This window comes from Bubalus kerabau, chromosome 3 (assembly GCF_029407905.1).
Source record: "Bubalus kerabau isolate K-KA32 ecotype Philippines breed swamp buffalo chromosome 3, PCC_UOA_SB_1v2, whole genome shotgun sequence".
Lineage (NCBI taxonomy): Eukaryota > Metazoa > Chordata > Mammalia > Artiodactyla > Bovidae > Bubalus > Bubalus kerabau.
The window spans coordinates 104,333,275-104,359,009 of NC_073626.1; positions in this window are offsets into that span (position 1 = coordinate 104,333,275).

Genomic DNA, 25,735 nt, shown 5'->3' on the forward strand with positions numbered 1-25,735 from the left:
TACTTTCTTCAATTTAAGTCTGAATTTGGCAATAAGGAGTTCATGATCTGAGCCACAGTCAGCTCCCAGTCTTGTTTTTGCTGACTGTATAGAGCTTCTCTATCTTTGGCTGCAAAGAATATAATCAATCTGATTTTGGTGTTGACCATCTGGTGATGTCCATGTACAGAGTCTTCTCTGTGTTGTTGGAAGAGGGTGTTTGTTATGACCAGTGCATTTTCTTGGCAAAACTCTATTAGCCTTTGCCTTGCTTCATTCCATATTCCAAGGCCAAATTTGCCTGTCACTCCAGGTGTTTCTTGACTTCCTACTTTTGCATTCCAGTCCCCTATAATGAAAAGGACATCCTTTTTGAGTGTTAGTTCTAAAAGGTCTTGTAGGTCTTCATAGAATCGTTCAACTTCAGCTTCTTCAGCATTACTGGTTGGGGCATAGACTTGGATTACTGTGATATTGAATGGTTTGCCTTGGAAACGAACAGAGATTATTCTGTCGCTATTGAGATTGCATCCAAGTACTGCATTTCAGACTCTTTTGTTGACCATGATGGCTACTCCATTTCTTCTGAGGGATTCCTGCCCACAGTAGTAGATATAATGGTCATCTGAGTTAAATTCACCCATTCCAGTCCATTTCAGTTCGCTGATTCCTAGAATTTCGACATTCACTCTTGCCATCTCTTGTTTGACCACTTCCAATTTGCCTTGATTCATGGACCTGGCATTCCAGGTGCCTATACTATTGCTCTTTACAGCATCGGACCTTGCTTCTATCATCAGTCACATCCACAGCTGGGTATTGTTTTTGCTTTGGCTCCATCCGTTCATTTTTTCTGGAGTTATTTCTCCACTGATCTCTAGTAGCATATTGGGCATCTACTGACCTGGGGAGTTCCTCTTTCAATATCCTATCATTTTGCCTTTTCATACTGTTCAGTCCAGGGTGTCACTAATAGTCAGACACGACTATGTGTCTGAACTGAACTGAACTGAATCCTTGAATACCTAGAAAAATACTTCATGATGCTGATGCAAAATAAAAAGAAAAATGGGTACCATTTTGCTCATGCCCAGGTCTCTACAAACAATTGTGGATCAGATAAGCATTCCTTAAATATGTGGTCTAACCAACTTGAGGTTCAGATTACATGCATAGGAAGTGTTTGTATATTAAAAATTACTGTGAAAAGAGTTATGTCTTAGAAAAAGAGAGACAATTTAAACAGCAAGCTAGGGGTTTTGTTTCCTGAGTCTAGTTTAAGAGAGAAACACATAAGGAGAAAAATGAATCAAAATAGTTTAAAATATTATTCTGGAATCCCTCTTTCCATTGGCGTTAATACCCACAACTTTGTATTTTCAGGCAAAGCTAAAGTTCTTGGTTTGTTAATGGAAGGATAGGCTGTCACTCAAATGAAGATGGCCAAATCGTCTCTCAAATAGAAGGTCAAACTTGATTTTCAAAGTTCAGTGAAACGTAATCAGATGTACTAGAATATTTCTGGTTCAGTCAATAGGTTCATAGTGCATTGCATCAAAATTTAGAGAGATTAGTAGAGCATATATTTAGACAGTATTTAAAATTAAGAGATCAAAAAAACACTTATTCTTTAAATTCATAGAAACTATAAAGATCAAGTCTAATCACACCAAAATATGTTCCATGGATCAACCTCTCTGGAAATACATGGAAATATTTTATATTTTAGGATATTTTGGCCTTATCTGTAAGATATGTGTCAGTATGCATTTTGTGATTGCCTAGAGGGTAATGGCACCCCACTCCAGTACTCTAGCCTGGAAAATCCCATGGATGGAGGAGCCTGGTAGGCTGCAGTCCATGGGGTCACTAAGAGTCGGACGTGACTGAGCAACTTCACTTTTACTTTTCACTTTCCTGCATTGGAGAATGAAATGGCAACCCACTTCAATGTTCTTGCCTGGAGAGTCCCAGGGACGGAGGAGCCTGGTGGGCTGCCGTCTATGGGGTCACACAGAGTCGGACACGACTGAGCGACTTCACTTTCAGAGGGTAACCCTCAGTTTGGTTTCTTAATCAGAATGTAGGACAATTACCTAGAGTTCAAACTACATTCTAATTGTCTAATTCCAATTTATGAATTTAAATTACCAAGATTTAATGATGTAAGTTAGTTATAGTTTGGTATAAACAATGTTTAAAGTGTTAGAAAAAAATAAACATTTATGGCTTTTCCCCACACAAGGCACGTGAAGAAAAGTGAGCTAATTTGCAAGATCACCATCTAGTGGCAAATTTGTCACACTGCAAGCACGTAGTCCCTAGCGCCCAAGGATTTCTAATGATATATGGCCAGGCAAATCCATCTCAGATACAAGATAGGCGATGTAATTTTGACCATATCAGACAATATTGCACACATAGAAATACTACTCCTGGATTTATAAATCATGAGCCAATAGCTTGGAAAGAAATAGAGGACACATACTACATGGTTAAATTAGGTAATTAAATGAAAGGAAACCAGATTGTTTCATTCTACCCCATTCACACTGACAAAGTGACATACTCCTATTTTCATGAAGATAAATTCAGGAAACAACTATCAGGAAGCAGGAGTGAATGCTAGGAATAGGGATTTTTTTTTTTTTTTTTTTAGTAGGTCTACAAATTCTTACCACCTACAGAACTGGGTGGAAAGAGACCCCCTGAAGTATAGTCTATACCTATTTCTTCTCTTGAATTCCTTTAAAATATCTTGGAATCTTCATTAGTAACAGAAACTTATCCTCTGGAAATATGTCAGCACTCCCTTCCCCGCAAAGCAAGTTGCTTGTTCAGTTCAGTTCAGTCACTCAGTCGTGTCTGACTCTTTGCAACTCCATGAACTGCAGCATGCCAGGCCTCCCTGTCCATCACTAACTACTGAAGTCGACCAAAACCCATGTCCACTGAGTCAGTGATGCCATCCAACCATCTCATCCTCTGTTGTCCCCTTCTCCTCTTGCCCTCAATATTTCCCAGCATCAGGGTCTTTTCAAATGAGTCAACACGTAGCATCAGGTGGCCAAAGTATTGGAGTTTCAGCATCAACATCAGTCCTTCCAATGAACATCCAGGATTGATCTCCTTTAGGATGGACTATTTGGATCTCCTTGCAGTCCAAGAGACTCTCAAGAGTCTTCTCCAACACCACAGTTCAAAAGCATGAATTCTTCAGCATTCACCTTTCTTTATAGTCCAACTCTCACATCCATACAGGACCACTGGAAAAACTATAGCCTTGACTAGATAGACCTTTGTTGGTAAAGAAGTGTCTCTGCTTTTCAATATGCTGTCTAGGTTGGTCATAACTTTCCTTCCAAGGAGTAAGCATCTTTAAATTTCATAGCTGCAATCACCATCTGCAATGATTTTGGAGCCCCCAAAAATAAAGTCAGCCACTGCTTCCCCATCTATTTGCCAAGAAGTGATGGGACTGGATGCCATGATCTTAGTTTTCTGAATGTTGGGCTTTAAGCCAACATTTTAACTGTCCTTTTTCACTTTCATCAAGAGACTCTTTAATTCTTCTTCACCTCTGCCATAGTGTGGTGTCATCTGCATATCTGAGGTTATTGATATTTCTCCCGGCAATCTTGATTCCAGCTTGTGCTTCTTCCAGTCCAGCATTTCTAATGATGTACTCTTCATATAAGTTAAATAAGCAGGGTGACAATATACAGCCTTGATGAACTCCTTTTCCTGTTTGGAACCAGTCTGTTGTTCCATGTCCAGTTCTAACTGTTGCTTCCTGACCTGCATACAGGTTTCTCAAGAGGCAGGTCAGGTGGTCTGGTATTCCCATCTCTTTCAGAATTTTCCAGTTTATTGTGATCCACATAGTCAAAGGCTTTGGCATAGTCAATAAAGCAGAAATAGATGTTTTTCTGGAACTCTCTTCCTTTTTCCATGATCCAGCAGATGTTGGCAATTTGATCTCTGGTTCCTCTGCCTCTTCTAAATCCAGCTTGCACATCTGGAAGTTCATGATTTACATATTGCTGAAGCCTGGCTTGGAGAATTTTGAGCATTACTTTACTAGCCTGTGAGATGAGTGCAATTGTGTGGTAGTTTGAGCATTCTTTCCATTGCCTTTTTTGGGATTGGAATGAAAACTGACATTTTCCAGTCCTGTGGCCACTGCTGAGTTTTCCAAATTTGCTGGCATATTGAGTGCAGCACTTTCACAGCATCATCTTTCAGGATTTGAAATAGCTCAACTGGGATTCCATCACCTCCACTAGCTTTGTTCATAGTGATGCTTTCTAAGGCCCACTTGACTTCACATTCCAGGATGTCTTGCTCTAGGTGAGTGTGAGTGATCACACCATCATTATTATCTGGGTTGTGAAGATCATTTTTGTGCAGTTCTTCTGTGTTTTCTTGCCATCTCTTCTTAATATCTTCTGCTTCTGTTAGGTCCATACCATTTCTGTCCTTTATTGATCCCATCTTTGCATGAAATGTTTCCTTTGTATCTCTAATTTTCTTGAAGAGATCTTAGTCTTTTCCATTCTGTTGTTTTCCTCTATTTCTTTGTATTGATCGCTGAGGAAGTCTTCCTTATCTCCTCTTGCTATTCTTTGGAACTCTGCATTCAAATGGGTATATCTTTCCTTTTCCCCTTTGCTTTTCACTTCTTTTCTTTTCACAGCTATCTGTAAGGCCTCCTTAAACAGCCATTTTGCTTTTTTGCATTCATTTTTATTGGGGATGGTCTTGATTCTTGTCTCCTGTACATGTCACGAACTTCTGTCCATAGTTCATCAGGCACTCTGTCTATCAGATCTAGGCCCTTAAATCTATTTCTCACTTTCACTGTATAATCATAAGGGATTTGATTTAGGTCATACCTGAATGGTCTAGTGGTTTTCCCTAGTTTCTTCAATTTCAGTCTGAATTTGGCAATAAGGAGTTCATGATCTGAGCCACAGTCAGCTCCCGGTCTTGTTTTTGCTGACTGTATAGAGCTTCTCCATCTTTGGCTGCAAAGAATATAATCAATCTGATTTCGGTGTTGACCATCTGGTGATGTCCATGTGTAAAGTCTTCTCTTGTGTTGTTGGAAAAGGGTGTTTGCTATGACCAGTGTGCTCTCTTCGCAGAACTCTATTAGCCTTTACCCTGCTTCATTCTGTACTCTAAGACAAAATTGGCCTGTTACTCCAGGTGTTTCTTGACTTCCTACTTTTGCATTCCAGTCCCCTATAATGAAAAGGACATCTTTTGGGGGTGTTAGTTCTAAAAGGTCTTGTAGATCTTCATAAAACCATTCCACTTCAGCTTCTTCAGTGTTACTAGTCAGGGCATAGACTTGGATTATCATGATATTGAATGGTTTGCCTTGGAAATGAACAGAGATCATTCTGTCTTTTTGAGATTGTTCTAGATAAATTTGGGGTTGCTCCTTTTGGACCTGGACCAGTTGTTTTAGCTGGAGTCAGCAATCATTTACATGACAGGTGGAGTTTGGAGAAACTAAGGGTATTACTTTTTGGTCAAAATGAACACTTGAACTAATATTCTATTTTGCCTAAGATTCACACAAATTAATGTTTCTTGATTTCTAAGAATCCCATATTTTTTACCTCTCCCAAAATCTCATCAGTTTTAAGATATAACATTATTTTATGTACAACCATGGTAGAAAAATACTGTCAATTTAATGATGAAAAGTCATCAATTCTAAGATGCATCCCAATTTCAAATATTTTCAATCATATTTAAAAATATGTTTATATCCTTGAAATATTGTGAATAAAAATTATCATAATAGAGAAAGTATTGAGAAAGAAGACTGTAATAATATTAATTCAACACTGAGGTACTGATGCCAACCAGCTAAAGCAGAGGCTAAGGAAATGGAACACAGAATAGTTGTGTTTTGATAGAAAAGGAGGAAAAGAAAAACTCCAACTGCTTCACAAGGTTGAGTAAGCCCAGCTTTATTTAGACCATACAACCTCCTTTGAACAACTCCTTTTAGCAATGTTTATTTAAAGAGGTCACTATTTGAAGTTAGCATACTGAATTCCATAGCTGTTGACCCTTTGGAAAAATAACTGACTCTGAGAAAGGTTAAGAAAGGTGGGAAAAGTCTATGAATAAAACCTTTTCAAGCTAGAAAGAGGTCAAAGTACAGCATGATCAAAGACACAGATGAAATGCAGAAGAATGAAGATAAAGGTAAAATAATGAGGACCTGGAGACACTAATAAAAAGAGAAATGCTTTCTTACATGGCTAGGTGCTGCTGCAGGAACAGGAAAATGCTCTCAGACTCCGTGTGGAAGGACTTCACTCATCCCAGCCTGTACACAGCAGCAGTAAAGAAAACAAATTAAACAACAACAACAACAGTTGCTGAGTTTCAATTCTAAAATGGGCTGACTTACACTGGATGTCAGATCTCACAGTAGAGTTATGGGGACAGACTCCTGTTTCTTCTTGAGCTGCATATTAGGTTTTATAGTAATACAACATTCTTTTTAAGTCAGAGAGTGAAAATAGATGTAACCCAGAAATTCTCCCTTCAAAAGAAAAGAAAAATTTGTAAACCGAATTGATGTAAGGGACAAAATAGGATATTATTGAGGAAATGTTTCAAGGAAATATCCATGCCTAATACTGGAGAAGGAAATGGCAACCCACTCCAGCATTCTTGCCTGGAAAATCCCGTGGATGGAGGAGCCTAGTAGGCTACAGTCCGTGGGGTCACAAAGAGTCGGACACGACTGAGCAACTTCACTTCACTTCACTCATACTAGGAGAATAACACAGTATCTACATGACATCCTTTGAAAGATTAAGAAAATATTTTTTTTCTTGCTTAATTGTTCCTCGGAGTCTGAAATTTATCATCAAAGAATAATTTCTTCGTGTGTGTGTGTGTGAGTGTGTGTGTGAGACATCAAAATTCTAACAAAATTAAAATGTCCTGGACACAGGATGTTAACATATTATGTCGTATTACTTAGTAGGTTTGTTTTATTTGATGAAGTTATTAGGTAATTTGAAAATCATGACCACAACTTATCTGACTGACTCTGGTTGGTAAGAGTTGTGGAGAGAGGATAGAAAACTGGTGAGTTGAAATTTTAGAACTTTAAAACAGATGTGCTGCCAAATACTTTACATATAATCTCTTAATTCTCATAAGAATGCTGTTAAATAGTTGTTATCATTCTCATTTTACATAAGGAGAAACCGAGTCTCAACCATGTTAAATAAATGGCTGAAGACAACATACTTAGTCAGTGGAGAAATTGGGTCCATTCAAGTCAACTCACCTCAAATTCCTTACAAAACTATATCAAGATATGTGGGAAAAGAAAAATATTGAACAAATCACTTTTATGTGCATCAGAATATTTTCTCAGAGTAACCCATACATTGTAACATTTTGAAAAACAAAAATGTAGATTTTCCATATTAAATTTATGTTTGCTGAAAGTTTTGGTAGGATAGATTAAACCATAGTTCATCTTATTTTGATTACTCATCAAAATCATGATTAAAATATAGGTGTTTTAATAATCTTCATACAATTAGTACATGATAGAACCAAGACTTTTACCTCTTCTTATGATTTCAGATTCTGAACATCTTTCAATAACCTATAATACCTCGAGTGTATGTTTCAACTAGACATTGTTTAAGATCTCATGAGCTCTTTCAAAATCTTTAATAATGAACATAAGCAGGAACATCTATCCTTTCCATCCCATCCTGCTCTGCAGCGTCATGCACAGCATAATTTTAAATCAAATTTTATAACTATATTTTCAAAAATTCAAATTCCTGTGGTGTGAAATTGTTTTTATCTAGACTTAATCCAAGGTTGATGGCCAACAATCATTCAGTTCAGTTCAGTTGCTCAGTCGTGTCCGACTCTTTGCGACCCCATGAATCGCAGCATGCCAGGCCTCTCTGTCCATCACCATCTCCCAGAGTTCACTCAGACTCACATAAATCACCATAAATATTACTGTTATTTGAAATGAAGTTTCTTTAAGAGAACACAATGTTAGACAGTAAGTTATAAAGAACATTAACATTTTTAAAAAACATGAGTATATAGAGTCAGAATATGCCATCCAGCAGACATCTCCAAGCATTTGCAAGTATTTATTGAACATCTCATGTGCCACATACTATTATATGTTCTGGGAATATAGCAACAAGCAGTATGTTGAAAACTGCTGCCCCCATGGAGCTTACATCAAGTAGAGACAGACAGTAATGAAAAAACAAATAAAATGCATTGCATGCTACATAGTGATAAATACTGAGGGGAAAAATGGGTAGGCAAAATTTTTCTGTACAGGAACAAATAGTAAATACTTTAGGATTTGTGGGCCAGACAGTTTCTGTCATGACTACTTCACTCTGCCATTGTGGCATGAAAGCAAAGCAACTATAGCTGATATGAAAATAATCAAGAGAGGCTGTGCTCTGAAATACTTGTATAAAATAATGGAGTTGGTCATGTGGATATTTGAAAGAAAAATTTTGCAGGAAATATCAATACCTAGGCACTGAGACAGAAGTTTACATGGTGGTGTGTTAAAAAATCAATGAATAGGCTAGTGCTGCTTGTAGAACAGAGTGAGCTGGAGGCAGCAGGTAGGTAACAGAAGGTAGGTCAGACATGTGAGGCCTTAGAGAGCAGAGTAAGACTGGCAGAGTTTATTCTGTATGAAACAGAAAGCCATGGAACGATTTTGAAAAGAGAAGTGGCATGGTATGTCTTATGCTTTACACGATCTCTCTGGCTCCTGTATGAATAGACCAAAAGGCATCCAGGAGCAAGAATAATCACGTTGTGACTATAGTCATTTGTGTCTTGGATCAGAGAAGGTGTTGTCTAATTGATGAGAAGTAGTGCAACCCACTCCAGTGTTCTTGCCTGGAGAATCCCAGGGACGGGGAGCCTGGTGGGCTTCTGTCTATTGGGTCGGACACGACCTAAGCGACTTAGCAGCAGCAGTAACAACGGTGAGGAATAAAGGAAATGATGAACAAAAAAACAGTCAACACAAAGTCTGACACAGTGTTAGTAGTAAATGTGACATAAAAATTTGATGTGCTTATTGTTATCAATTATGAAGAAAAGTAAGGATGCTTCAAACCTATTGCCTTTAATTAATGAAAAGTAATACTCATTTAAAAGGTATCAGGGACTTCTCTGGTGGCTCAGTGGTAAGGAATCTGCCTGTGAATGCAGGAGACACAGGTTCTATCCCTGGTCTTGGAAGATCCCACATGCCACAGAGCAGCTCAGCCCCTGTACTACAACTATTGACTCTGTGCTCTAGAGTCTGGGAGCCACAACCCCTGAAGCCCATGTGCCCTAGACCTGTGCTCCACAATGAAAGAAGCCACTGCAATGAGAAGGCCTCACGCTGCAACAAAGAGTAGCTCCTGGCTGCCTGCAACTAAAGAAAAGCCCACACAGCAACAAAGATACGGTGCAGCCAAAAATCAGTACTTTTTTTTTTTTTAAAGGTATTCAGGAATATATAGTCTGCATGTGCATTAACTTTGGCTCTATAAAAATTTTGATCTAGGAGTTTTCTCAGTCTTCAAAAAGATAAGGACTCAGGGATTATTTGAAAATTTTTGCTTCATATATTTTCACAACTGAAAATTCAAGCCCTCCAAATAGGCTTGGCATTAATTTTGTTTTGCTTTTTAATGTCTTTTTTTCTTCTTTTAAGCATTAGAGGTAGGTAGGTTATTGCTAACTGATAGCACAAGGAATATAGGACAGAAAAAGGCAGGAGAAAAAGGAAGAAAGGAGGTAAGAGACAGAAGGAAGAAGGATAGAAGGTTGGCAAGGTTACACTGAATAGGAAACGGTGTTCTGAGGGTTGAAAGTGAAAGTCGTTCAGTCATGTCCAACTCTGCGACCCCATGGACTATACAGTCCATGGAATTCTCCAGGCCAGAATACTGGAGTGGGTAGCTTTTCCCTTCTCCAGGGGATCTTCCCAACCCTTCGACAGAACCCAGGTCTCCCACATTGCAGGCGGCTTTTTTTACCAGCTGAGCCACCAGGGAAGCCCTAAAACATAAAGAATACCTACATGGGCTTCCCTGGTGGCTCAGTTGATAAAAGAATCTGCCTGCAATGCAGGAGACTTGGGTTCAATCCCTGGGTTGGGAAGATCCCCTGGAGAAGGGAAAGGCTACCCACTCCAGTATTCTTGCCTGGAGAATGCCCATGGACAGAGGAGCCTGGAGTGCTGTAGTCCATGTGTCTTAAAGAGTCAGACACAACTGAGTGACAAAGCACAGTCCAGTGTAAGTTTATTTTCACAGAACTTCCTTCTCTATCCTCTCTTCCAAATTTACCACGTATCAGTTTGCAACTGATACTTTGGGTGATAAACTATGAGAAATAGACTGAATTAATTCTCAATGCAAGCAGAGTCTCCTCAGTGGTTTAATTACTTGGTAAAACAGAATGATATATTGATGCTTCTTTTTATAGAGCATCTAAATATTTGTGTCACCATACATTAGGGAATGGTAGTGATGGTATTTTCATTTATAAACTTTGCATTTTAAAATATTATTTAAGCTCATAATGCACATTATTTGTGTTGAGTCCATTCAAAGAAATTTTAAGGACAAAAATATCCAAATATGAAAACAAATTACATAGACATTTGCTGAAATGGAAGTTCAATTTCCCAGCTTCACATGGTCCAATAAAGATTATTGAAGATATGTTAGAACAGCATCTGTCACTTTTGATCTTGACCTAGTCTTATTAACATACCTTTAACATCTTAAATAAACAATAAACAACAACGGCAACAAAAATGATACCTGGCAAACAGCGGGAAAGCAGTACAGACGGCAACTTTTTAAAGTGCTGGAATTCTGAGTGTAGTTTTGAATTCCAGCTTCATGACTTACAATGTGACATTTGAAAGTTATTTAACTTCTCTGAGCCTTAGTTTTCATATTTGTTATATAATTACAAAAATATCTTAAAATTGGATGAAAGGATTACATGGAAAGCAAAAGTGAAATCCCTTATAAAAACTATTATTCTGTTGTATTAAATTCATCTTACTTAAGGAAATAACAACCATTACTCTTATTTTTAAAGAATATTGCAAACCAAAGTTGGAAAACTAAGCTTGATAGATTAATAACCATGTTAACTAATATATTTATTATAGTATTTTAAGTAGTCAAGATTTCTTTTCTTCCAAAGAAAATATTTCAATATTGTTTTTTTCTTAAATTAAATTCTCATCTGTTGCTCCTCCCCTCAGGTAAAACTGTATGAAATCACCGTTGAGTTAGAGCAAAAACCTAATTTGGTATTTTCTAATCACATGTACATAAAAATTAGGTCTATGAATACAGAGAGCCTCTGTAGAACTGGGGCACTAGTGTGTGCCAGGGAAGTGTGTGCACTAGTGTGGAAAACTTGGAACCATAATCAGACAACTGTGCTGATAGTTTTTAACAGATATTTTAAAATAAATTTATTTCATTCCAAATTCCAAAAAAATTAAGTCAGAAAGAGAAAAACAAATATTGTATATTAATGCATATATATGCAGTCATGAAAGATGGTACTGATGAACCTGTCTGCAGGGCAGCAATGGAGATGCAGACATAGAGAAGAGACTTGTGGACCCAGGTGGGGAAGGAGAGGGTGGGATGAATTGAGAGAGTACTCTTGAAACATATACATTACCATTTGTGAAATAGACATCCAGTGGGAATTTGCTGTATGATTCTGGGAGCTCAAACCTATTGCTCTGTGACAACCTAGAGGGGTGGGATAGGGTGGGGGGTGAAAGGGAAGTTCAATAGGGTGGGAACATATGTACACTTGTGGCTGATTCATGTTGCTGTATGACAGAAACCAATGCAATATTGTAAAGCAATTATCCTCCAATTAAAAATATTTTAAAAAGTCAGTGGCAATTTATCATCTCCAAAATGCTAAGGTTGTTGGGAAAGGAAATAAGAGAGACTAATATTGAAATGAATATAGGACAACAAAATTTCAAAATTGATAGCTAGTCACTATTTGCACATATTCTTCTGTATTCACCTAGTGTGTTATTATGTTAGCCCATTACGTGAATAGTGTATTAACTGGAGTTTTAATTTTATTTTTTTGCCCTCAAATAGAAAAAAAGTCAGTGGAAATTTCATTTGAAACATAACTTAATTCTGGATTTGACTTTTGATTACAGCCAGGGTTTCCTTTGATGTTTTCAAAATGAATTTCAAAGACCAATTTATTCAGTAAATTTTGAAAATAGAAACATACTGAAACTTTTATCCCACTTGGTAAGCAGCCATCCTTTAGTTTTATCCAAGCTTTCCCATGAAAATGCCAATCGGGAATAAAACTGACAAATATATTCAATCAAAGATGGAATTTTTTTGCTCTTAAGTTGCAAATGGCCTCATTAAAATAAAAGCACCACCTTAGGGATTGCATAAAGCAGAGTATTGGTACCTAAATGGTATTTATGACCAAGCTAAATGTAAAGTGAATTAAAATTTAAAGGATTATAGTCAGGTAGGCCACAGACATCTGTAGAGAAATGTCCATTAAGAAGATGAAAGAACCAGCAGTCCCTGGTGACAGGCATATGTCAGGTTAGCGGTCAGCCATACCTATACACTTAGTGCCACAGCAAATGAGAAACACATTGCCCAAGGAGGAAAGTACTTATGAGATATTTATTTTAGACTGAAAAAGAAAGTCATGAAACAAACATTTTGGAATTCATATCCGTCTTTGTCATCAAACGAAAGTGAAAAGAATGGGAGAAATAAGATGTGGGCTGATCATAAATATTATCACATATGTGTTTATAGATACTGTAGGCATTCCGACCCATGACTGTATTTATAGAATCTACTGAAAGTATAATCTTTGTAGAGTCTCATTACATCTATGGTGATGGAACCACAATGAGGTGCCACTGCCTGGCTACAAAGAAAGGCCTTGTTTAATTTTTTTTTTTTAAGTGAAAAAGCCTCTCGGGTGCAAATACACCAAGGGATTCATTCTTCGTAATGTAAGTGAGTCACAAAACCAGTTACTAGTGTCCTAGTCAGGATACAATGCTGTGCTGTGCATGCAACATCTGCCTTGGAAAGGTCAAGAATTCTTTTAAATGGGCATCAAATGCCTTCAGCTGATGACTCATGGGCACAGGAAATCCGGCCTCATAATTAAAAAAGACTGGCTGCTTCTCTCTTCCCTCCCCTTTCCTTCCCTCTCTCCCACTAGCCTCGTCTCCTCTTCTCTCTTTCGTACTCTTCTTTCTATTCCTCATCCCCTCTCTCCTCTCCTTTGGCGTTTGATATTGCAAAAGATGGTTGAAGTTGTTCATTGCCTGATTCTCCTTTTCTGGCATGTACTCATAATCCAAACATAACTGTTTCTCACTCCATGCTTTTAAAAACGGTTCAGAGAGAACATTTTCCTTACTGAGGATGCAATTCATACTTTGGAGGAATCATGACTTCCAAATCCATTTTTCAACTAACGAGCCCTTGATGCCTAATGATCCCCAGATGTACTCATTGCCGAGGTGAAGCCACACTCAAATATGGACATGTATTCCCACAAATATGAAAACAGCGGTGCTTTATAATTTTTTTTTTTTTTTTTGCCTTGAAATGAAGAATCTTTCATTACCAATGCACTATTGCTACTTCACTGGACATATTAAATGCTCTTGGTGTGGTTTTACTTGTCTTTAAGATGAAAGTGGTTCAAATATGCTCATCTTCCAGTTCTGTCTCTGTTGTCAGTCCATAGTCCTTTATTTCAATATAATTACTTGGTGGGTGAAATCTTGGAAACTGGGAGAAGTGGAAAATGATACCTTCAACATCACCATTTCCCAACCCCAGAATCTTCTAGTTTGCACCACCCTTCTGCAACCTCTGAGCCTTATCACTAGTCTTTATAAAATTATCACCAACCACATCTTAGATTTTGTAACTAATTGACAACCTGGTGAAACAGAAGCTATAGCTTAAATATTTGTGATAAACATCATCCTTAGGATTGGATTTGGAGCAAAAACATAGTAGATTTATTGAGGTGAGATGTGGTAAATACATAGATTGGACATCTATCAGTTACCTTAGGCATACAAATAGGGTCCGGTAAGGAATTAAAGAGGGATAATTGGATTTGAGCCCTCCCCCCAAAAAAAATTTGGGCCAGTTTTTATATATAGTTTTTTCATTTCTAACATATGTACACTACCATGTGTAAAATGGATAGCTAGTGGGAACCTGCTGCATAGCACAGGGACCTCTGCTCAGTTCAGCTCAGCTCCATGGTGACCTAGAAGGGTGGGTTGGGGGTGCTGGGAGGTAGGCCTAAGAAAGAGGGGATAGATGTATATACATGGCTGATTCACTTTATTGTATAGCAGAAACTAACACAACATTGTAAAGCAGCTATAATCTGATTAAAAAATAAATAAAATTTAGTATTTTATGATTCTAGAAAAATTTATGTCAAGCACTCTCTTTTCTGGCTTCCCTGGTGGCTCAGATGGTACATGCAGGAGACCTGAGTTCCATCCCTTGGTGGGGAAGATACCCTGGAGAAGGGAATGGCAACCCCCCTCCAGTATTCTCCCCTGGAGAATTTCAAGGATAGAGGAGTCTGGTGGGGTACTGTCCATGAGGTCGCAAAGAGTCTAACAGGACTGAGCGAATAACACTTTCACTTTCTTCACTCTCTTTTCACATTCAAGTACCTCCTTTCTGGGGCAGAGACTCCTGGGATGGTCTACTAGCTGAGACCTCTAATATAAGCAGTTCTATTAAACTCTCTTACCCTCTCTGCCTTCAACATGAATTTGACATTGCTGGCTTTACTACAGTACCTTGCTCTCAGTCCTGTTAGGTAGTTAGTATTCAAATTACCGAGATAATGGATAAATAAAACGTGTGAGTTTTCTTCATTCAAAGTTCCAAATTCTAATACATTTAAAGAAGCTTTAAGTTAAAAAAGTAGCAAGAACTGCAGGTAGAAAAGCTAGGCAGTAGTGGGAGTGATTTGATGCTCAGAGAATGTTCCATCCGCCCCATGCAGCTGGCTACTGCGTCTGGATGCAGGGTTTTCCTTCCAGCCCAAGTCGACCCAGAGACGTGCTGGACACTACGTGTGCCATATGGGGCCTGTTCAACAAGCTACCTGTCCCATAAATGTGTGCTCAATAGTTTGGTTCCCAAATTCATTTTTATTAAATATAAGTCTCCTGTGAAATACCAAAAAGAATGCTGAATACATTTAGGAGTAAAAGAGATATCTTAACGTGTTTTGGCTATGTCAAAGCATGTGTGCTTCATAGGGGAGGATTTCACACCACTCCAGCCCCAGACTTGACTCCTCAGGGAGCAATCACAGCCAGCCTCATTGGAGAGACTGTAAACCTGGGCTAATCCCAAACAGTCTGGAATTTGATTTCTTCTCACTGTCTCTAGACATTTTAATCCGAATTAGATAAATTGCTCAGAATCTATTCATTCATTTCCCTGTTTAAAGTGTTTAAAGTGTATACTGAAATGGGTGTAAAGTTATGCAGGTAACCTCCTTTTTGAGAGTTTGCTTTATGCCACTTCACTTTTGCAAAAGAACTACATTAGTACCTGTTTTCGCTAACTGAAAGAAACCTGAAGACAAGTTTTACTTTTACTTAAAGAAAGGCAGAAGGGGAAAATGGTGCTCAGTTTGTTTCACATTGTGCTCTTACAGAAACGACAGGCACCCTGTGCAGCGAGCACCGCGTTGCTGAGTGCCTTCCACTAGAACTACGTTCATGTCTTAGCACTGAGTCTTCATAGTTTTAAACCGTGTGTGTGAGCATCTGTATTTTGTCTTGATTTATTTTGTACATCCATTAACAAAGTTTGCCCTCAGGTAATTGCTTCTTTACTCCATTTTGGGTTAAGAAACGTTTTAGAATAATGCAGCCTCCTTGCTGATAGTGAATAGTGGGGGAGACCGCTATAAAATGAGTGAAAAAGAAGCGCCCTGCGTTATTAATAAAAATACTACAACCCACAAGCAATTGAGAGGCTGCTCTGAAACATGTCCTTAGAGTTTACCAGAGGCTTAAACTTAGATTTTGTCAGACTTGGAGAAAGGAGGAATTTAAAAAATGAGAGGGCTCTCCATGGAAAATGAATGTCCCTACTAGGTCTTGTGAGAGTTCAGATTCAAGCTCAAGCCAGCCTGTAAACCTCAAAGGTCGGGGGTTCAAGGGGAAAGAAGTGATTGCCATGTCCAGGCTGCATAGAACTTGTCATCATTGTTCTCATGAAGAAATGTCAGGCATTTCCTCTTCCCAGCCAAGAAAGGGCCTAAAGAACCAAACTTGTGTTCCCACAATCTAGAATTTCAACAAGTAATTCATTTTTCTCTGAGTTAAAAACAGTAATAAAGGAAGGTGGGGAATAATTTAAAAGAGGGAAAAGGAGTCTCTTGAAGTGGCTGTTATCTTGTGCCATGTTAATGTTCTTAGCCTGGGAAGTAACATTTTCATTTGCAATGTAGGAAGAAAATGTGTATTTTGCAATGAATCAGAAGTCTTCAGCATTCTTGGACTAGAATTGACTGCAAAAGTGTCTAGCAAAATATTGGACACTGCATTGCAGCTGAATGTATATTTATTGAAAAATAATTTTCTGTATATCATATCTCTGTGTATGAAACTATTGTCTAAGAAGATAGTTTAATAGTTTAACATTTTAATATTTAAAATGAAGGGTTATCATATTAAGATGGAGGGAGGAGAAGTAAACATGTTCTTAATGAAAATACTAACAGAATCTGCTCCTGAAATATCAAGAAATGCTATATTATTTTTATTTTTTTATTTTTTTCAGAAAGAAAACCTTTAAAAAGTGTCTAAGAAAGCAATGTGTGGAACTTGGTCTCCAAATACTTCCTCTTGAAGCTGTAGATTCGGATTGACTAGGGCCCACCTGGACTTCGCCCCAAGGTTTGGGGTCCATTTCCAGGCCAAAACCCAAGTTTCCAGTTCAGGGCCCCTGGATTCCATTAAGATTTCCTGTGAATCAGGCTGGGCTAATTCAGTCTTGAACAATCAATCATTCTCACTGCATTTTGTGAGTGGGAGTGACTGATGGTTTTCTGTTGGTCATGGCTGACCCAGAGGTAGAAAGCAGACCTGAGGACCATGCCTCATGTGTGAGTGGCTTATTTGGAATCAGTGAACTGTGAGGGGCTCTCTGTGTCTTCCTGGTTCCTTCCCTAGGTAAGACATGCATCCTTCAGGTCTTTCCTATAAGTCCTCTTGTTAAGTTCAACTATTCTTGCTCTCTCCTTCCCCTCACTCTCTGGAAATCACTGTGTATGTGCCCCTCTGTACTTAATTTTGTAGTTCTGTGTTAACTAGACCCCTTTAACCCTCCATATTCAATTATTTTCCCATTTAATCTTCACTGTTTAGAATCTTATCTGCAAATCCATCCCATCCTCATCTTCTCTTCTAAAACCTGGACTTTTTGCAGTAGTTGCCCTTTCTCTTGTTTTCTCATAGAATCATTAGAGAAGAAAAAGAAACAAAATGTCATTCAAACTGCTTTTCTCCTTTTTCTAACATTGTTCTTTTAAGCCAGGAGGGGAAAACAACACAGCAATTCCTTGGTTTTGTGCATTAGTATGTTATGTTTGCCATGTTTGCATCTGGTTATCTTCCCTTCTTGCAAGTATTCACGTTGCATTTCAGAGACCGGAGTACCATTTTGTAGATGTTATCATTATGGCCCTTTTGCCTAGAATTACCATTGCTGTCACAGTCACTACAAGGAAATGCTCTCCCACTCATTTCTCTTTTCTGATAAGAAGCTGCCTGGCATCCTCAGGCTTCCCATGGTCTGCTGGCTGGACCGAGACCTTTGCTGCAAGGGTTTCAAAGGGTGGCTAATAATGTGCACAGTTTTCAGAATTGTTATTTTTCCCCAAAACTCACTGAAGTTGTGAAAACCCTTATGAAAAATGATTAGAGAAGTTGCAAAAATTCGCAAACACAAGGCAAAACTCAGAGCAGTTCTTTTCATCATTTTGGTGAAGAGAAAAAGGGAGGGCTGGTTCTTCTTTCCCATCTCACAGTGGAATCAAGAATCCGAAGCACAACAACCACATATATTTATGAAATTATAGACAGCTTCCTTTAAAGGAGAAGCACAATTACAGTAAGCCAGAGAAAAATAGCGAGTGATTATCTCATAGGTTACAAATGAAAGGGTGATCGTAATTTAATGTGTAACCTATATTCATTTATTTGTTTACTATCAAGGATTAAATGAGTATATAGACATACAATCATTTGAGATAGAATATTATAAAAATATGGTATATATATAGGCAGCTTTTAAGATTATACACATACACACACACACACACACATAAACACACCCCTTCATAGATACAAATATATAAATTGATGGGATTCAAAGGAGCAAAATATTTTGTTCAGATATAAACATGAGAAGAGAGTCTTTTCTAGACATAGTTGCATCTCTTAGAGGAGAGAAATGTTTTTCTTGAGGGACTTTTAGGATTTTATGATTTTGTTCAAATAAAAGATGTGACATAAACATTCTGTATTCTTTTGTAAAGTCTTTTTTCACTTCCTTGGTCTCTGCTAAGAAATGAAAAAGACAGTAGATAATATAGTTGCTTGTTTAATAAACAAATAGACAGATGAGTGAAGGGGCCTGTGCGTATTCCATTGCTACATCAGTATTTCCAGTAGGGGCTAGGCAGGTAGCCCCATGGGCGCGCTGTGCTGGGGGAAGAAGAGCAGGCAGTGTGGCTGAAGGAGCACCCGGCTTTTGCCATGTGACAGTGGCATATATGCGGCCTCCCTCCTGGCTCAGAGCAGCAGGAACCCACTCTCCCCTGCTCTGTCTGAGGGTAGCACATCTGAAGCTCGGTCAAGAGAAACCTAACCCTGAAGGGAGTGACAAGTGAGGTGCCCTAGGGCAGAAGTGGCAGCTGCCTCTGAGCAGTCTTTCTACCCACTCAAGGACCTCAGTGCTGCTGCAGAAGTAGCATTGTGTAAGCCATTGCTGAATTACAAAAATATCCCTCTATTGTTAGCCATGTTACCACTCTTAGATGAAAAGCCAGGCTACCCCTCTGGCCATGAGACCAAGAAGATTTGGAAGCGGATGGAAAGGAAGTAGATTTCTCCCATAGTATCCTAAACCCCTATGCTGCTGAATCCATTTCATAGAGGGAAGGTCACTGTTTCTGATATTTTTTTTTAATTGAAGAATAAAACCATCTTTTGAAATGCCACTAAAGGTACACATGACTTAGAGCACAGGAAATGTCATGGTTCCTAACCAAATAAGAACCAAGGAATTCTACAGTTTTTGTTTGTTTGTCTGTTTGTTTTTTTAGTATCTGTACATCAGAATGTGTGTGTTAAAGTTATTTGCTTGAGATTATTATTAAGCAGAGTATGCTGGAGAGATATGATTGCTTTAATGCTAGGGACAGGCAGATGTGTATCAAATGTACATAAACATCTGAGAGCAGATAAGAAAATATTGGCCTTGCTTCAAATGAGATGGAAGCAAAGATAGGCAAGAATTATTTATCAGAAATGGAGTGGAAAAAGATCAGGGCCAGGTATGTAGAACCTCCAGGGTTTGTAGTTGCAAGCAAATGAACAGTAAAATTTTAGATGCAAGTTATTGAAATGCTGCCGTACTTGGTTAAATAAACAACTAATGAAAATATATGAGAGTTTAAAAGGTAAAGACGTTGTCCATCATTACCTACAAATAAAGGGTAATTGAGCATATTTTGATATTTTTCCCCTTTATAATTGTGAAGCAAGATTAATTTGAAAACCAACTCTTCTTTCTGCATTAATGGCCTTAAATCCAGATGGTGGCATTCTTTTTCACCCAGAGCATGAGAAAAATTTTGCATAGAATGTAGAATTTATAAGAAGTGACTAGTCCTTAAAATTAGGCATGGCCCAGCTGTTTTGGTTAAAAGATATCATGTATATGAAATATGACCACAATGGCTTTTTGATGACATATTTGATAGGTTGGTGCTCCATATATATTTCTTAGATCACAGTTTATTAACTTATATACTGTATATATCTCTCATATATGATAGACAAAAATCATTTTAAAATATTGAACGCTGTTTCACCTTCCTAGGAGGTAAGGTTTTAATACAGCTTGAGGCAGAATTATTTTTTTCTGAGAGAAGCACATGTATGGGCTCTTTAAAGAGAGTGTGGGCAGATCATTCTTGAGAAAAAGCTGTGAAGTGACCATTGAGCTGAATGCAGATGTTCACTGGAGAAGCTACCTGTTCTATCTGATAATGAGGATTGAGTACAGGTTTAGTAGAGTTTCCTCATGTTTTGTATCACTAAGGAAAAGGTGTCTGTACTTTGTATGAATTTAGAGTGTCCTGAACATATTTAGAGTGTCCACCACTGACTAAATGGACGTGAGTTTGAGTAAACTCCAGGGGTTGGTGATGGACAGGGACCCTGGAGTGCTGCAGTCCATGGGGTCCGACTGAACTGAACTGAACTGAGCCTATTCGGCTTTGCTTACTTTGTTTTAAGTGTTAGTCACTCAGCCATGTCTGACTCTGAGACTCTATGGACTGGAGCCAACGAGGGTCCTCTGTCCATGGGATTCTCCAGGCAAAAATATTGGAGTGGGTTGCCATTTCCTTGCTCAAAACCTAGAAGTCTAAACTTTGCAACAAACTGAGTTATAGGAAAGAAAGGTCTTGAATAAGATTGGTCCAGTTCAACACTGGCTGGGGTGTGGATACTCTGAGTGTGGAACTCAAGATTAATGAAACCAGATATCTATTTTGATTTTTGAAACTTCCCTGGGACTACATAATTGTATCACTCTGCATCAAATGGCTACTACTAACAAACATTTTTGGGAAAGGTCTACCTGAGGATAAGAAATGAAGACTTGAGAGACAGACCTCAAACTGGAGTTAGGAGGAACTATTTTTCTCTTTCTGGACCCTCATAGAGTTAGGGCTTGATCAATGGGAAGAGCAAGCTTGCTGGAGGATATTTCCATTGGCCTTGCTGTTTGGTGATGGTCTAGAAAATATGACCATAGTAAGGCTACAGTCCATAGGATCACAAAGAGTGGGACATGATTGAGTGACTGAGCTCATGCATGAGTGTGCACACACACACACACACGTCTCCCTGTGCTGCACTTCCTCCCATTAGTTGTAAGCATTCAGAGAAGTCCACCTTGTTAAAGATAACATCTCCCACACTTGGAGCTTAGTACCAAAGAGGGTATCAGCAGGTCCTGCTTTAAACCCATACAGGCATCATAGCTCAACATCTCCCAGAAGAGAGTTATATCTGGAAGCAGTAGCTGCTACTGCTGCTAAGTCACTTCAGTCGTGTCCGACTCTGTGCGACCCCATAGACGGCAGCCCTCCAGGTTCCCCCATCCCTGGGATTCTCTAGGCAAGAACACTGGAGTAGGTTGTCATTTCCTTCTCCAATGCATGAAAGTGAAAAGTGAAAGTGAAGTTGCTCAGTTGTGTCCGACCCTCAGTGACCCCATGGACTATAGCCTTCCAGGCTCCTCTGTTCATGGGATTTTCTAGGCAAGAGTACTGGAGTGGGGTGCCATTGCCTTCTCCAGGAAGCAGTAGGGAGAAGGTGAAAAAACATAAGATGCACCATGCCATCCATTCATTCTTGATGGTCACTTGCTGCCCCAGGAGTGCTCATTCTGCTTCACCCCTACCTGGTATACTGCAGTTCAGTTAGGGCACTAGTTTTCTGGAGTTAGCATAGACCTACTGGTTAAGGGCTCAATCCTCCTCAAGACCTCCCTGGCTACAGATTCCAGGGCAAGATCAGGGTTTCCTCAGGCCACCCATACATCTGATTGATTGACTACAAATTCAGGTTTTTCCTCAACATCTTCCAGTTGGATATTTCACCAGAATGACTCATAGAACTCAGTAAAGTACTTAATTAGGATAACAGGTTTTGTTGTAAAGGATACAATTCAGGAAAAACCAAATGTAGAGAGACAGAGTGAGGTCTGGGAGGGTCCTGATCTCAGAACTTCCATGCCTTCTTCGTGTGGAATCTGGGCCTGTCACCATCTTCTGAGCACATCAGTGTGTACACCAGTCAGGGAACGCCACTGAGCATGTGTCCAAAGTCTTTATTAAGGTTTTGTTATATAGGCATGATTCATTAAATTCATGTCCCCGTAACTGAACTCAAACTCCAGTCTCCCTTCCCTCTCCAGAGTTTGGGTTGACTCAAATTCAACCCTGTAACCAGAGGTTGGTATTTTGGGGGACCAAATCTCAACCTGAAGCTATCTAAGGATCCACTGTGAGTAACCTCGTTATCAAAAACCCAGATGTGATCATGAAAAACAAAGCTCATGCATTAAAAATGGCATTTCTATCACTCAGGTCATCACTGCAAGGGTTGTAGAAGTTCCATGATAGGAAGGCAGGAAAAAAACCAAGTACTTTATAATGCAGCATGCCTGTTTTAAAAGTGGATGGAGTGCTCCTTGGGACTCTCTACTAGCATTCGAAGGGAGTAGAAGTCAGAGCCATTAGTTTGGCAATATATCTGAGAGTGTTTGCAGTCACTTTACTGGTTGACGTAAACAAACTGGGTAATACTTAGGAAATGGAAATTGTATTTAAAGATTCTTCCTTTTTGGTTTGATCACTGGTATTATAAGAGGAGGCTTCTCAAGTCAAATATAGTCTCCAAATATGAGTACTAAGCCAACTGTGCTACTCGTACACATGTGGTAAGCAACTAGAGGACTTTCTAAGTACATATCCTGCTAATCTTCTTCCTGAGCTGGCTCTGATTTCTAGTGAGAGATCCTTACCTTTCTCAAGTCTGTATCACTCATACATTACAAGCATGTAAACCTCTGTGCTATGAGAAGATAGACTCCTGTGTAGGAGAGTCACAAGCTAGGAGAACTGCAGGTCTTGTTTTCATAAATGTTTTTATAAATAAGATGTAAAGTTCAAAGAATTGCAGGAGCCTCATAGTAAATTCATTAAAAAAGGTAAAATATGAAAAACTTTTGAGTAAGACCTCTGTATTGTACCTGTATATATGCCTAAAAGCATGCTTGATAAAACTTAACAAATTTTATCCACTACAAACCCTGTCTGGCACTTCCCAGATGAGAGTCAAACTCACGGGAGGGCCATTTTAACAAAGGAGGAAATGACTGTTCATAGAGCTGAGATAGTGCAGAAAGGTGTTGGAGAAAAACAACCTGCAGTACCGCACATTGGGCTCCGTTGGATGTTCTGTGTGCTTGGTCTTTCTCTGGCTGATGAATGATGTTCTACGTCAAAGAAACAAGACATATGGGACAGATGCTATCATGGTGCACAGGAAGCTTGCAAAAAGTCGTTAAGTGATTTTCTAAGTTTACTCAGAAAGCCAGTAGCAGGATTGGGTCAAAAGTCCCATGTTTTATTATCATTACTGAAGCAGGAGCACCTAGAAAAAAAGAGTTTGAAGGGTTAAGTACAAGGTCTTAAATTGATCATTTTTATCCTTTTGTTTAATTTTGTGTCATTCTACCCTTTCTCAAGCTCCTTCGTAGATCACAAGTAGATTTATTAATGCCTAGGTACTTTTCTGGTTTTCAGAACTGGTTCATAATCTCCATTCTTTTACTTAAATTTAGTTTACCCCTCAATAAGGAAATCCTTTTTGTATACTCAAGGATTGAGAGAAGAGGGGCTTTTTAAAGTCCCCTGCTTAACACCAATTGATTCTGTGGTGAAAGTGATTAACTAATCTAGGTATGATTCTGTTATACTCTCTGATCTACTCTGGTCTACTCAGTAGGGAATTTTTTTTTTTTTTTCTTTAACTTTAATGAACAGTGAAAAATAACTGTTTCTTTCAAGGAAAAATTTAAAAAATAAGTTTGGAAAAAGAGGAAAAGTGTTCTGTAGTTATCTTTGCTTATTTTTCCTCATTTTCTTACAACAGAATTAAATTTTATTTTATATTGGGTGTTGTTAAGTCTGACTTTTTCATCTGAAACACATTAAGTTCTTTAGATATTGAAGAGTGCATAATTACAAATGTATATCACTAAAGCAAAGCTATATTAATTAATACAAAGCTGCCCTAGGGTCTAGTAGCTTTTGGAGGCCCCAGCAAAACTACCTTGAGACTCCTTTGTCTAAACATGTTGATTTCTTTCTTCAATTTTAACTTTGTAACTTAACACAAAGTACATTTTCGAAATGTGCACAATTAGTTTAGAATGTAAGTCAAGTTACTAAATAATAAGTAATAATACAGTCAAAAATAATCACAATAGTTGTGGTTCTATCATTAAGCCACCTTTTTTCTAGTAGTACACATTATACAATACATAGTTTAAGCCCAACTATTGAAATATTCATTTTTATTAATCATTGTTTTTTAAAATAAGTCCACTACCTCAAATTCAAACAAAATTCAAACTTAATTAAAATTTCCCATAAGTTATATTTAGTCTAAGAAAGGAAAGACAAGTCTAAATGTATGAGTTGCATCAGTACAATTATTTTTTAAATTCTAACTTGCTCACTTACAAATATCTTTGGTTGTCACATTAGTGGTGATGTTATGGCAACAGCTACTACACCACAAAACCATAAATATACACAACAAAGAATAACAAATAGACACACTAAGTGATTTTTATGACATTAACCTGGAACAACAAAAGATTATCTAGTGGAGGTTGTAGGGAACCTACTTTAATGATTGGATAAGTGTAGATTGCAATAGGCATACTGACATAAGATAAATGGGTGCTTTTAGAAATTTCTCAGCCTCAGCACTATTGACATTTTGGGATGGATAATTCTTTGTTGTGGGCGATTGTCCTGCACATTGTAAGATGTTTCACAGTATCCCTGACCTCTGCTCACTACATACAAGTAGTATTTCTTGACTTATTGTTAGAAACAAAAATGCCTGTGGCATTGCCAAATGTTCCCTAAGGGACAAAAGCATCCTGATTGAGAACCACCGGTTGAGAACCACTGGTTTAGAAGCTGCTTGGAAATAGCTTTCATTCCACATTAAATATTTTAAGGGCCTTCTATGTAGGATTTACTCTATTAATGGAATCAGCAACACACTTCTTTCTAACACACATGAAGCCCACTTAGCCCAGACTCTGAGTGAATTATCTCAAATTCCAAATTGATATTGTCTAAATTAATTCATTTTGTTGTATAAACCTAATCAACATTGCATTAACCAGAGGTTCAGATAAGTTTATAATATTTTTCAGCCTCTATCAAACAGCTCTTCTGAGTATCTCTTAGTCTAAACAAAGCTTTGCAAACTATGCTATAATTTGTGCAACAAGGAATATGAGGCAAAATGTTAATTTTGTTGTGGTTCAGCATGTTTACCCACTGGTCAGTCTTGTCCATTATCAGATATAGTAATTGGCTAGCTTGTGTAGCTGTACTTTTTCCAACAGAAACTAAAACAGTTATTGTTGAGGGAATATCTTTAATAAGAGTGTTATGGGAGTTCAGTGAAATATGTGTCATTTCTACTGAAATCAGCCAAGTGTTTGGAAGAAATCGTGAGAATGTGAATGAAACTGAG